At 26.7% G+C, this 14,288-nt stretch overlaps 1 pseudogene; it reads left to right on the top strand.

Annotated features, from left to right (window-relative positions):
* Window positions 1-6,574: 6,574 nt before the first annotated feature.
* On the top strand, window positions 6,575-7,833 carry LOC131172922 (uncharacterized; annotated as a pseudogene).
* The last annotated feature ends 6,455 nt before the right edge of the window (window positions 7,834-14,288 follow it).

Below are 14,288 nucleotides of genomic sequence, written 5' to 3'. Positions count from 1 at the left end.
AGTCACATTTAGTGACTTTCAAAAGTGGGCAACATAGAAGCCAAATCGACTTCCTCTTAACCAGGAAGACAAATAGAGCTCTATGCAAGGATTGCAAGGTCATTCCAGGAGAGGCTTTAACAAGTCAACATAGGTTGGTGGTCTTGGATGTCAAGTTTAGGAACAATTCAAGTAAGGTCAGAAGAAATAGTGTAGCTCGAACAAAGTGGTGGGAGTTCAAAGGAGTAAAGCAAGTGAAGTTCAAAAATGAGCTTCTTGAGTCCGAAGTATGGAAGCTAGATATGGAGGCCAATGATATGTGGATACAGATGGCATCAAAGATTAGAGAAGTAGCTAGAAAAGTACTTGGGGAGTCTAAAGGACATGGACCACCCTCAAAAGAGAGATGGTGGTGGAATGAGGAAGTACAAAAGGCGTTGAAGAAGAAAAAGGGAATGGTATAAGAAATTACCTAAATGTGATAATAATGAGGCCTATGAACAGTACAAGATAGCAAAGAAAGAGGCAAAAGGCGATTAGCCAAGCAAGAGCAGTGCCTTTGAAAAGTTATATGAGAAACTTGGAACTAAAGAAGGGGAGAAAGATATTTATAGATTAGCAAGGAGTAGAGAAAGGAAATGTCAAGATCTCAATCAAGTTAGGTGCATTAAGGATAAAGAAGGAAAAGTGTTGGTGAAAGATGAGGACATTAAAGAAAGATGGAGAAATTATTTTAATGATCTCTTTAATAATAGTCAAAATGGAAATAGCGTGAATATAGATTATAGAACAATAGAAAAGAATGTAAATTATACTAGAAGGATTAGATCTTTAGAAGTAAAGGAAGCACTTAAGAGAATGAAAGTAGGTAAAGCCTGTGGACCCGATGAAATACCAATTGAAGTGTGGAAGTATATGGGAGATATGGGAGTGGCATGGTTAACAAAATTATTTAATAAGATTCTAAACTCAAAGAAAATGCCTGATGAATGGAGGAAGAGTATTTTAGTACCTATTTTTAAAAATAAGGGAGACATACAGAGTTGCTCAAACTATAGGGGAATTAAACTCATGAGCCATACTATGAAGTTGTGGGAGAGAGTTGTGGAGCATCGACTACGTCATGATACTTCTATCTCTCTCAATCAATTTGGTTTCATGCCTGGTCGTTCAACTATGGAAGCGATCTTTCTCATTAGAAGCTTGATGGAGAAATATAGAGATGGGAAGAAAGATCTACACATGGTTTTTATGGATTTGGAGAAGGCTTATGATAGTGTTCCAAGAGAGGTCTTATGGAATGCGTTAGAACAAAAGAGGGTATCTATTAGGTACATACAAGTATTGAAAGATATGTATGAAGGAGCAACTACTATTGTGCGCACAGTGGGAGGGGACACAAGAGATTTTCCGATCTCAATTGGATTACACCAAGGATCAGCCATAAGCCCTTACCTTTTTACATTAGTTTTAGATGAACTGACGAAACATATACAAGAGAGTATTCCTTGGTGCATGATGTTTGCGGATAATATTGTTCTGATAGATGAGACACGAGAAGGAGTCAATAGGAAGCTAGAACTTTGGAGAAGTACTCTAGAGTCAAAGGGTTTTAAGTTAAGTAGAACGAAGACAGAATACATGCATTGCAAGTTCAGTGAAGGCCAAATTGGTGATAGGGAAGGAGTTAGTTTGAATGGAGTGGCACTGTCCCAAAGTAATCACTTTAAATATCTAGGCTCAGTCCTTCAAGTAGATGGGGGATGTGAGGAGGATGTTAGTCATAGGATTAAAGCCGGATGGTTGAAGTGGAGACGTGCCACGGGAGTTTTATGTGATCGTAAGATTCCCAATAAATTAAAAGGAAAATTCTACCGTCTGACCATACGACCGGCTATGCTATATGGTAGTGAGTGTTGGGCACTGAAAGAGTCGTATGCATCTAAGATAAGAGTTGCAGAGATGAGAATGTTAAGGTGGATGAGTGGCCACACTAGACTAGATAAAGTCCGTAATGAAAGTATTAGAGAAAAGGTAGGAGTGGTGCCAATTGAAGATAAGTTGAGAGAAGGGAGATTGAGGTGGTTTGGTCATGTGAAGCGTAGACATACGGAGGCTCCAGTTAGACAAGTAGAGCACATTAGGCTAGAGGATAGAAAGAAAAAAAGGGGTAGACCTAAATTGACTTGGAGGATAGTAGTACAGCATGACTTAGAAGCATTACACATTTCTGAGGATTTAACCCAAAATCGTTCAGAGTGGAAAAAGCGAATCCATATAGCCGACCTCAAATTTTTGGGATAATGGCTTAATTGAGTTGAGTTGAGTTGAGTATATACAGAAAGTCATGGCGGGCGTATAGACTGTGATCCCATGCACTAGTGTTATAAGAAATCACTAACCATTTGAAAGTCTTTATTGCCCCATTTTAATTTCTGTATCAGGGTAGGAATTACAATCTTAATATATATATATATATATATATATATATATATATGCGCACGCGCTCTCTTAACATAACTGAGAAGGAGATTTAATTTTAATACGTGAAATGATTCGAGAATATCCCGCACCGTAATTGAAAGTAAAAAAAAAATTATGTTTCTTTTAAGACAAAGCATAAAATTATTTGTAAAATTTCATTTTAATTTAATAATTTTAATTTCATTCAATAAAAATAAATATAATCAAAATTAAATTAAAAATTATTTTATTAATTAAAAAAATAAAAATTTCTGTCTCGTTCAACATTTTTTTTCTATCACTCCACCCAAAATGCAATCATTAGAAGAACATTGAATGATTAACTTGAACTTCAAACTGAAAAAATAATTAAATTGATTTAAGTTGAAAATTCTGTTTGTTTTGATTTTTAATTTTAAGAAATTTGATTTATTTAATTTAGTTTGATTTTCTGAAAATCGATGAACCAAATAATTTATTCTTTTTAATTAATTGTTGTTATCTCTCATATTAGAGTTAAAATAGGAAAATTATGTCCAAAATGAGTTTAAAATAAATAAAAAAAAAACAAAAGATATCCTAAATTAATAAATCAAACCGAATTAAATCAGTTTGATTCAATTATCTTTATAACTCGATTCAATTCGATTTTAATTTTTGATGAAATTCAATTTTCAATGTTTTTTATTTATTTTCATTAAAAATCAAACTGACTATTTGGACACCTCTAAATACTTTGAATCAACACAACTTGATAATTTTTATATTAATAATAATTTCAAATCATTTAGTAAAATCATTTAGTGAAGAGAAATAAAAATGTATATATACGTATCAATTAGCAAAGGAAAATATTTATTTTTACTCTTTTAATTAAAATGTTTACAATTATAAAATATTATCTTTATTTTTTAAAATATTTTTTTATTATTAGGGTTTCTTTGGCTGTTGTGGGCTGTGTATTGCGTGGGTAGTGTAGCTGCTGTGACTTGCTTGGCGTTGTTCTCTAAACTTCTTCGGCTTGCTGGGTCTGGACATGTACTGAATCTTTCTAATGAATCTATTATGTCTTTGAAAACAAAAAAGTGCATTTACCATAAAAATTATAATTTTTTTATATTAATAGAGTATATCAAATAAATATTAATGAATATAAATTTATAATTATTAAGATTTATTTAATGTATTCTATTAATATGAGGAAAGATCAAAATTATAGTTTTTCATAATAATAAAGTGTATTAAATAAATCTTAATAAGTTTAAAAATATAATGAGCATAAATTTATATTTATTTAAGAAATTATATAATATATAAGTGGACCACTGCTTGTTTTTGCTTTTGGAGCTTTTAGGATAATAATCAGTAATGCATTTCCTACAATTCAGAGTACCTAGTTTTGAACTACTACTACTACTACTATTATTATTATTATTATTATTATTATTATTATTATTATCCCAAGAGAAGATGGTGTAGGAATAAACACAAGAAAGAGAAGATGGTGTAGACTGGGAATACTAATTAACAGTGGCTCGAATTGAATCATTTGATAGGAAATTTTTAATTTATATATACAGAAAGCCATGCACTAGTGTTATAAGAAAATTGGTTTCTGACTCATAAATTCCTTCATATCATCAACTAACTTGAACTGAAAATAATGGAACCAAGAAATCACTAAATTAAATTAAATAAATATAATCAATATTAAATTAAAAAATATTTTATTAATTAAAAAATAAAAATTTCTGTCTCCTTCAACATTTTTTTTTCTTTCACTCCGCCCAAAATGCAATCATTAGAAGAACACTGAATGATTAACTTGAACAGATTGATTTGAAATTGCATTACTTTGTAGGACTAGTTCAAACTGAAAAAATAATTAAATTGATTTAAGTTGAAAATTCTGTTTGTTTTGATTTTTAATTTTAAGAAATTTGATTTATTTAATTTAGTTTGATTTTCTGAAAATCGATGAACCAAATAATCTATTCTTTTTAATTAATTGTTGTTATCTCTCATATTAGAGTTAAAATAGGAAAATTATGTCCAAAATGAGTTTAAAATAAATAAAAAAAAAACAAAAGATATCCTAAATTAATAAATCAAATCAAATTAAATCAGTTTGATTCAATTATCTTTATAACTCGATTCAATTCGATTTTAATTTTTGATGAAATTCAATTTTCAATGTTTTTTTATTTATTTCCATTAAAAATCAAACTGACTATTTGGACATCTCTAAATACTTTGAAACAACACAACTTGATAATTTTTATATTAATAATAATTTCAACTCATTTAGTGAAGAGAAATAAAAATGTATATATACGTATCAATTAGCAAAGGAAAATATTTATTTTTACTCTTTTAATTAAAATGTTTACAATTATAAAATATTTTCTTTATTTTTTTAAATATTTTTTATTATTTTTTTATAAATAAAAAATTAAAAATATTAACTTATAGAAAGGAAAATTTTAAGAAATAATATTTTATTATAATAATTGATAAATAGTGAAAATTATATTTATTTTTTTATTAAAATTAATTTATAGGTTTGATATGCATACATTTAAGTCTAACCTAATAAGTAAATTAAAGCCAATTAGGGAGTAATCTCGTTAGTTTTTCTCCACTATTAAGATATAAAAAGTGATGGAGGTTTTGAGTTAAGTTTTTACCTATTCAGAGATTGATATTTGATATTTTTATGATGAAAAACAAGATGGATACGCGATCTCATTGATTAGCTCACATTAGAAGTGTGCGATTCTAGTTTGATTTAGTTCCGAGTCTGCCTAAGTACCGAAATTGAATCAAAATTTTGGTACAGTTTTCATTCGATTCTTTGTTGTTTTGGTTTTGATTAAATACAACTCTTGGTTCTTCAGTTTTAATTTGATTTGGTACAGTTCTGGTTCTGTTATCAGTTTTTGAAATAATTTTATGTAATTATTTTCTTAAAAAGTCATATTTGAATTAACATTTAAATTTTGAATTAGATTATTAATACGTGATATATCATATAATATATCTTGTAACCATTCCTAAATTATATAATCCATAGCTATAAAGTGTATATATAATTTAAGATTAAATATATTATATAATATAATAATATAAATATATCATATAATATATATTTTAACTATTTATTAATTATGTAATATTTAAGTATAAGATATAAATATAATTATGAATTAACATATATACTATAATAGTACATTTATAATTAAAAATTATAAAGCAATTTAATGTATTTATAACTAAAATTATTAAGAAAGTATAAAGAAATGTAAAATAATAATAGATTGTATTTAGTCTATCATTATATATACGTATATAAATATATATAATTATATTAAAAATATATAATAAATCTAAAAAATAATAGAAAAACATATATATAAATTCAGTTCTTGATTTAATTCCAGCTTGGTATGGTTTTGATTTGATTTTTAATGAAGAATAAAAATCAAATCAAAATATCAAAATAATTTCAATTCTGTTCGGAACCTCCAAGAATCGTGCACAGCTCTAATCCGCACTTATTATTCTACTCCTTTGTGTTTTATTATATTAAAAAATTAAAATTGTTATTAATATTAATAATTTGAGTTAAAATTAATAAAATTAAAAGAATAAAATAAATTTGAAAAAAAACTAAACTTCTGATTTTTTTTCCTTTTTTAGTAATTTGGCATTCATATAAAGATTCGTAATTTTTGTGATTAGGCTTTCTTTTATAATAACAAAAAAACATATACTTAGCAACTTTGAAAACTCATGTCTATCAAATTTATATAATTTTTTTTATAAGAGAATCAAAATTCATATAAAATTATTTTGAATCAAAGCATGTATGAATGAACATGCACTGGGCTAGTAGTCCAATAATTTAATAACGGCAAAAGGCCATTTTAACCCTCTAATTATTAGTAAAATATAAAAAAAAATCCTTTTTTTTTTTTGGTTCACAGAGGCCCCTTAACTATTTAAAATGGCACATGTTACCCCAAAATTAACGAAGGTCCAATATCATTCATTGCAGTTCACTTACATTAGCATATTGTGCATCAACAGTGAATGTCTCTGAACTTAGAATGTCAAACAGTTGATACTAGATATGGAATTTCCCTCGGAGAAGACAGCAGTACTTTGATGATTATCTGCTGCTCCATTCTAAGAATCTGGGAATATTAGAATTTCACTTTATCACGTCCTCATCCCAAGGCCAAGGATACAAGTAAATAGAGTTGAACCCATTGCATGATAATAAAACATGTAAGTTCATTCTCATTGACAAACCCTATTAGCTCATGAAAAGGATATTGCAAAATACATTCTTATCACCTCACTAGTGCATAGGGTTGAGACTAAAAAATAATCATATGAACACCTAAAGGAGATGATGTATTCTCTAAGAGGAGTCCATCAACAATTTAAAAACACTAAAAAAAACACACTATCAAGATCTTAATTATATCAGGTACACAATAGCCAGAACCATTTGTATTTTCTATTTTTGCTTGAAGGGTTGTACCACTGAATAGCTGGTGCAAACAATGCATTAAGTTTATCATTATGCATTCTTGAAAAAACAAGCTTTTTTGGCCGTAAAGTTATTTTTATTTTTTTTTTAATTACAAGAGCATTCCGCTGTGCATGTACTTCTCTTCCCTTTGCTGCTTTTCGAGCATATGGCTGCTACAATATTTGTCATGGATGTGACCTAGATGAAATGAGGCCTTGGTGCAAATCCAAAATACTTGTGTAATACAATTACATTTAGAGTCACTTTTTGAACGTTAGTTTCTTTAAATATTTTCAGTTGAAACAGTTGCCAAACTTTCTGTTTGCATCCCCAATATTATCTTTGGCGATTTTTCTCCATTTTGCATTATGTGAGGTCACAACTAGAGAAAACTCTTTGGGTTTTCAATCTCCCAATGGTGAAAAGAGGCTTGAAGATTCATTTTGTTCTCCAGATACAGTTCCAAGACAAAACATTACTCCCTTAAAGAAGAAATTCTCTACTAAACTACAAGAAATTCATAATCTTAGGTAAAGGAAACAAATGATTGTAGGTGATGGTCATTATCCTGCGCTCAAAAAAAAAAAAAAAAAAAAAAAACATGATTTATTCCAAAAATCAGAATGCTTTACTACCTTTATCATTCCACACACAACCACTGCATTTCTCGTAATGCATATGTAAGTTGCTTCACATTTCTTGTATGCTAGTCCTCCCCTATATTGATTTGCATCATATATATGTCTCATGGTACTAGTAAGAGATGGGAGTACATGGTTTAGGCATATTCTATAGCTCACATCCTTCTCAGCAGTTTGCCGTTATTTTCAAATTTTTTTCCTTTTACTTGAAAAACTTCAATGCCTTATCCTTTTGAGTAAGTTTAGGGTTTCTTTTACTAATGATAACTTTGCCATGTTCCAAAGCTCATCAACCATTTTTCTTCTAGAAGACTCTCCAATTAAGCTTAGAAATGGAGTTGTTGAAAGGAGATAATGAACCCTCATGACTTTTTACGTAAGCCTTTTTCATTTGAAGAGATGACAGCAGATAGTTGGAGTTGAATGTCCGTCGGTCTTCTAGTTCACATTGAGTTGATATCTGTTCATTTTGGTTTTATGTGACTATTTTAAATAGTTGAGGGGCCTCTTTGGACAAAAAAAAAAAAAAAAATTTAGGGGCCTTTTTACATTTTTGCTAATAGTTGAAAGGATAAAATAAGCTTTTTGCCTTTAATAACAGTTGATTTGATGGACTAAATTCTTTTATTTCAAATATGGGAATTAAATAAAAAGAAATTAATAATTTTATATTTAATAAAATTATTATAAATTCTTCAAATTTTCCTATAATTTACAAATACTTATAATATTTCTATATTAACAAGAAATACATAATAAATTTGATATAAAAAATAAAATATTTTAAGTAATAAGATTTTCATAAAATTAAATAAATAAAATTAAAAAAAAAAACTCTACTGTATTATGAATTTAATAGAATTTTCATATATTATATTATATAAGAAAACTTATATATAAAAAATTTAAATCACAAGTTTATAGAGTAGATAAAATAACGTGCATGTCAAAAAGAAAGCTAGTATATATAAATGTGTAAAGAGAGACATTTGGCAATATCTACGTGATTTATATTATTTTTAAAAATACTAATAAAAATGTATCTATTACTACAATGGCATATATTTATCATTAATAACATAAATTAGTAATGAAAATCCGTCACTAATTATCTTTAGTGACATTATATCGCTAATACTTACTATTTTATATAAAGTTGTCATTAGTACTTTTTAGTAGAGATGTTCGATTTTGGTTCAGTTCGGGATTTGCCTATGAACCGGAATCGAACCAAAATTTCGGTACAATTTCTGTTTGGTTCTTCATTGTTTCGGTTCCGATTCAGTACGGCTCTCGGTTCTTCGGTTCCGGTTCGATTTTTAATTTTTAAAATAATTTTATGTAATTATTTCCTTAAAAAATCATACTTGAATTAACATTTAAATTTTAAATTTAGTTATTAATACATAATATATCATATAATATATCTTTTAACTATACCTAAATTATATAATCTTTAACTATAATGTGCATATAAAATTTAGTATATATAATATAATATAATGGTATAAGTATATCATGTATAAACATGAAACATGAAACATAAATATCTTTAGTTTTTAATAGAATCTAATAAAATTAATAAAATATATAGCTTTATTATTTACAAAAGGAGTTATTACATAGATATAATTCTATATACAAATATTTTCTATAAATTATAATTTTAAACTAAGTCACTTTTATTCTTTTTATAACTAATTACTTCTTCCAAGCCTTAGTGATTATATAGAATATACAATAAATGAAGAATTAATGCCAAATTCATGTATTATATATATATTACTAGAATATGGAGTGGTTAAGTTTGTATATATTTTTGTAGTGTCAATGTAAGATTAATACTATATATATAAATGTATGTTTTATAGCTTTCATTAATTTAGAGGCATCTTAATTTTTTTTTACATAATATACTAATCTTAAGAAAATTTAAATGACTTCAAAATATTTTAAGATTTATTCTTTAAATAGCATGGAGGTTTTTTTTTTTAAATTTTATATAAAAAATAGAATAAAGCTCAATTTACCCCATATATTTATTAGAGATGTCCAATTTAGCCAATAACTTTTGGCGCGTGAGTTTTTTTTTATAAGATTTAATATTAATTATTTAGTTAATTATTTTTTAATTTTTTTAATATAGTTAATTATTTTGTAATGTTAATTCAAGAATTATAATTAGTTAACTTTTGTATTTTACTTGTTTTTTAATATTAATTAATAATATTTTTATATTTTTAATTTTATTCAATATTATTTTCTAATTTTAATTAAAACCATGAAAATAAAAAAAAATAATTTTTTAATTTAAATAATAAAAATTTATTGCAATCATGATTTTTAATTTTAATTAAATATATGAAAATAAAAAGATATTTTTATTAATTTTCAATTTAATTAAGTATAATTACAATAATTTATATTTTAATTAATTATATGAAAATATAAAATAATAATTTTTTAATATTTCATTTTTATTAATAATATTGAATAATAAAAATAATATTTTTATATTTTAATTTAATTAATTATATATTAAAAAATAGCATTTTAATATAAATAAATAAATAAATATTTAATAAATAGTGCGTGTAACACAAATTAGGGTGCTTGGACTAAATTGGACATAAATAAAAATTTTTAGACTAAAATGGACCAAATAGGACCTCCCAAAAAATACAAGGGCAAATTGTGTTTTCATTCCAAAATAAATTAAAATGATAAGTATGAACAACGATGAGATGTGAATAGAGATGAGGATAAAGAAGGAAAAGTGTTGGTGAAAGATAATGATATTAAAAAAAGATGGAGAAATTATTTTAATGATTTCTTTAATGATAGTCAAAGTGATAATAGCGGGAATTTAAACTATATAGCAATAGAAAAGAATGTGAATTATACTAAAAGGATTAGATCTTTAGAAGTAAAGGAAGCACTTAAGAGAATGAAAGTAGGTAAAGCCTATGGACCTGATGGAATACCAATTGAAGTGTGGAAGTGTTTGGGAGATGTGGGAGTGGCATGGTTAACTGAATTGTTTAATAAGATTCTAAACTCAAATAAAATGCCTAATGAATGGAGGATGAGTATTTTAGTACCTATTTTTAAAAATAAGAGAGATATACAGAGTTGCTCAAACTATAGGGGAATTAAACTCATGAGCCATACTATGAAGTTGTGGGAGAGAGTTGTGGAATATCGACTACGTGAGGACACTTCTATTTCTCTTAATCAATTTGGCTTTATGCCTGGTCGTTCAACTATGGAAGCGATCTTTCTCATTAGAAGCTTGATGGAGAAATATAGAGATGTGAAGAAAGATCTACACATGATTTTTATTGATTTGAAAAAGGCTTATGACAGTGTTCCAAGAGATATCTTATGCAGAGTGTTAGAACAAAAGATGGTATCTATTAGGTACATACAAGCGTTGAAAAATATGTATGAAGGCTCAACTACTATTGTGCGCACAGTGGGAGGGGCCACAAGAAATTTTCCTATTTCAGTTAGATTACACTAAGATTCAGTTGTAAGCCCTTACATTTTTACATTAGTTTTAGATGAATTGATGAAACATATACAAGAGAGTATCCCTTGGTACTTGATGTTTGCGGATGATATAGTTCTGATAGATGAGACACGAGAAGGAGTCAATAGAAAGCTAGAGCTTTGGAAAAGCACTCTAGAGTCAAAGGGCTTTGAGTTAAGTAAAACAAAAACAGAATACATGCATTGCAAGTTCTGTGAAGGCCGAACTGGTGATAGGAAATGAGTTAGTTTGGATGGAGTAGTATTGCCCCAAAGTAATCACTTTAAATATCTTGGCTTAATCCTTCAAGTAGATGGGGGATGTAAGAAGGATATTAGTCATAGGATTAAAGCCGGATAGTTGAAATGGAGACGTGCCATGGGAGTTTTATGTGATCAAAAGATTTTTAATAAGTTGAAAGAAAAATTTTACCGTACAGCTATACGACCGGCCATGTTATATGGTAGTGAGTGTTGGACACTGAAGGAGTCGTATGTGTCTAAGATAACAGCTGCGAAGATGAGAATGTTAAGGTGGATGAGTAGCCATACTAGACTAGATAAAGTCCGTAATGAGAGTATTAGAGAAAAGGTAGGAGTGGTGTCAATTGAGGATAAGTTGAGAGAAGGGAGATTGAGGTGGTTTGGTCATGTGAAGCGTAAACATACAGAGGCTCCAGTTAGACAAGTAGAGCACATTAGGTTAGAGGATAGAAAGAAAAATAGAGGTAGACTTAAACTGACTTAGAGGAGAGTAATACAACATGACTTAGAAGTATTACACATTTTCGATGACTTAATCCAAAATCGTTTAGAGTGGAAAAAGAAAATCCATATAGCAAATCCTAAATTTTTGGGATAAAAACTTAGTTGAGTTATGAACAATGAGTACAACATGCAATCCACGTTACTAGAAAAACTAGTAATTATATATGTATTTTTTAGTTAAAGACTACCTAATTCACAAATATTAAAAAAAAAATTAAGGAATATATTTGTGATATTAATATTTTTATTTTTAATGTTAGTATTATTACTTTTATTGTTGTTTTCATATTAGAAATTTAGGATTATATTTTCCATTTTAAAATGAACATCAAAATGTTGTAGTTTTATGTATAAAAATTAAAATTTGAAATGAAATTAGAACTTAAATTGAAATCAAAATAAAATCAAAACTAGAACTAAAACCATACTGAAATTAGTTAGAATTGAACTAGAACCAAAACTAAAATTTAATTTTAAGTTTGGTTCTTAAAAATTAAAGATCCAAAATTTGATTCTGATTTTGATTTTTAACTAGAATCGGACCTGCTTGTTAAGTTTGGATCTTCGAGACTAAATAATGTAGTGAGGGACCAAAGAAATTTTTAGCGTCATTGATTACTCAACATTTTCACCTCATAATGCAATTAAGTAAAAGCGTCGCATTCAATAATTAATAATTATTTTATATTAATATAATATAATATAATTTAAATTGAGATATTAATTTTTTAATAAAAAATTCACAAAATAAATCCCCATCCTAATTCTATCATGTGAACTGAGTTAAGTTTGACTTATATATAATAATGTAATTTAAAATACATAATTTTTCTATGTAGTTTAAGGGATAACTTAATTATGGTGATTTACGTTTAAATTTTCACAATAATAATTATATATTTACATTTTAAAAATAAAAAATTTAAAATAAAATCAAGACAAAATACAAAATATTAAATAATAATTTGATTTGATTCTTTAGAAAAATCAATTGAGGATTTAATTTGATTTTATTTGATTTGATTCTTTAGAAAAGATAATGGCGTGTGAGGTAACATCACCACTCTTCTTTCTTCAATTGAGGAAGAAGATATAATTCAATTTAATTATGTTCCATCCATTAAAAAAAAAATAAAAAATAAAGAAATCATTTGAAAAGTGTTATTTAAATGCTTATTGCTCCCGAAAGATTCTTCTTCTGAAATCGATTTCTCACAGAATTATTCTACTAAGTTCTGTTTTCTATATTAATTCTTTTTAGAAATTTGACTAAAACTAGTTTAACATAAGCAAAAAGTCCTTTTAAGTTCTTGATAATTACTCTTAAAGTCAAATAAGTTCTTATTGATATAGATAATTTTTTTTAAGTCCCTAACAATTACTCTTAGAGTTAAATAGGTATTTATTAGCTTAGTTTATCCTTTTAAACTCCTAAAAATTTTTCTTAGATTCAAATAAATTATTATTAATTTAATTAGTCTATTTAAGCCCCTATGAATTAAAAATTTGCTTTTATAGACTCACACTCGACGCTATATGTTCTTTGTTAAATATAAGTCTAGCATGTCCAATGCCATTGTGTCATATAGTGCCTGATCCAGCAATGGACATGCAAAAAAATAATGAATTTAGCACTAGACATGCTGAATGACAATAATAATACGTAGTTTTCAATCATTTATCTTCTATTGATAGAATTAAGTCACACAGAGTTTAGCTCTTAAGTTATATAACAAAAATAAATATCAATTAAACGTCCATCCATCACATGTAAGTCACATAATAAATGTTAGGTCTCTTTAACTCAAATTTTTAATGTTTTGATTTAAGAGTAATTATCAGGAAGTCAATAAAGACTTGATTGACTCTAAAAATAATTATCAACATTTTAAATAAATTAACTAAGATTGTCAAGAGTTTGTTTCTTTCATATAGCGATTAACTTTGAATGAAAATAATGGAAATATGAAATCAGTAACCAATTGAATGAATTTATTACCCATTTTAATTTCTGTACGAGAGTTTAAGTATTAATATTGAATTATTCGTAAATATATTTATTTATTATTTTATATTAATTTAAAATAAAATATTTAAATTATATATAAAATTTAAATAATTTTTTTTTTATTTTAAATTAAATTCATTTTTTCTACGGGTAAGTCATTAAAAACTTTAATGTAAGATTTGAAGTTTGAATTTTAATTTAGGTCAATTATGTTTGAAAAAATATTTCCGTTGAGCTTAAAAATAAAATTATTTTCAAATTTCATTTTACTTCAATAATTTTATTTTTAATAATTTATTACAATTTTATTCAATCAAATAAATTTAAGATGGGGAATTAGCTTTAGATATGGCTGGTT

The sequence above is a fragment of the Hevea brasiliensis genome, chromosome 14 (genome assembly GCF_030052815.1).
Source record: "Hevea brasiliensis isolate MT/VB/25A 57/8 chromosome 14, ASM3005281v1, whole genome shotgun sequence".
NCBI lineage: Eukaryota > Viridiplantae > Streptophyta > Magnoliopsida > Malpighiales > Euphorbiaceae > Hevea > Hevea brasiliensis.
This window is presented reverse-complemented; position numbering and strand designations above follow the sequence as displayed.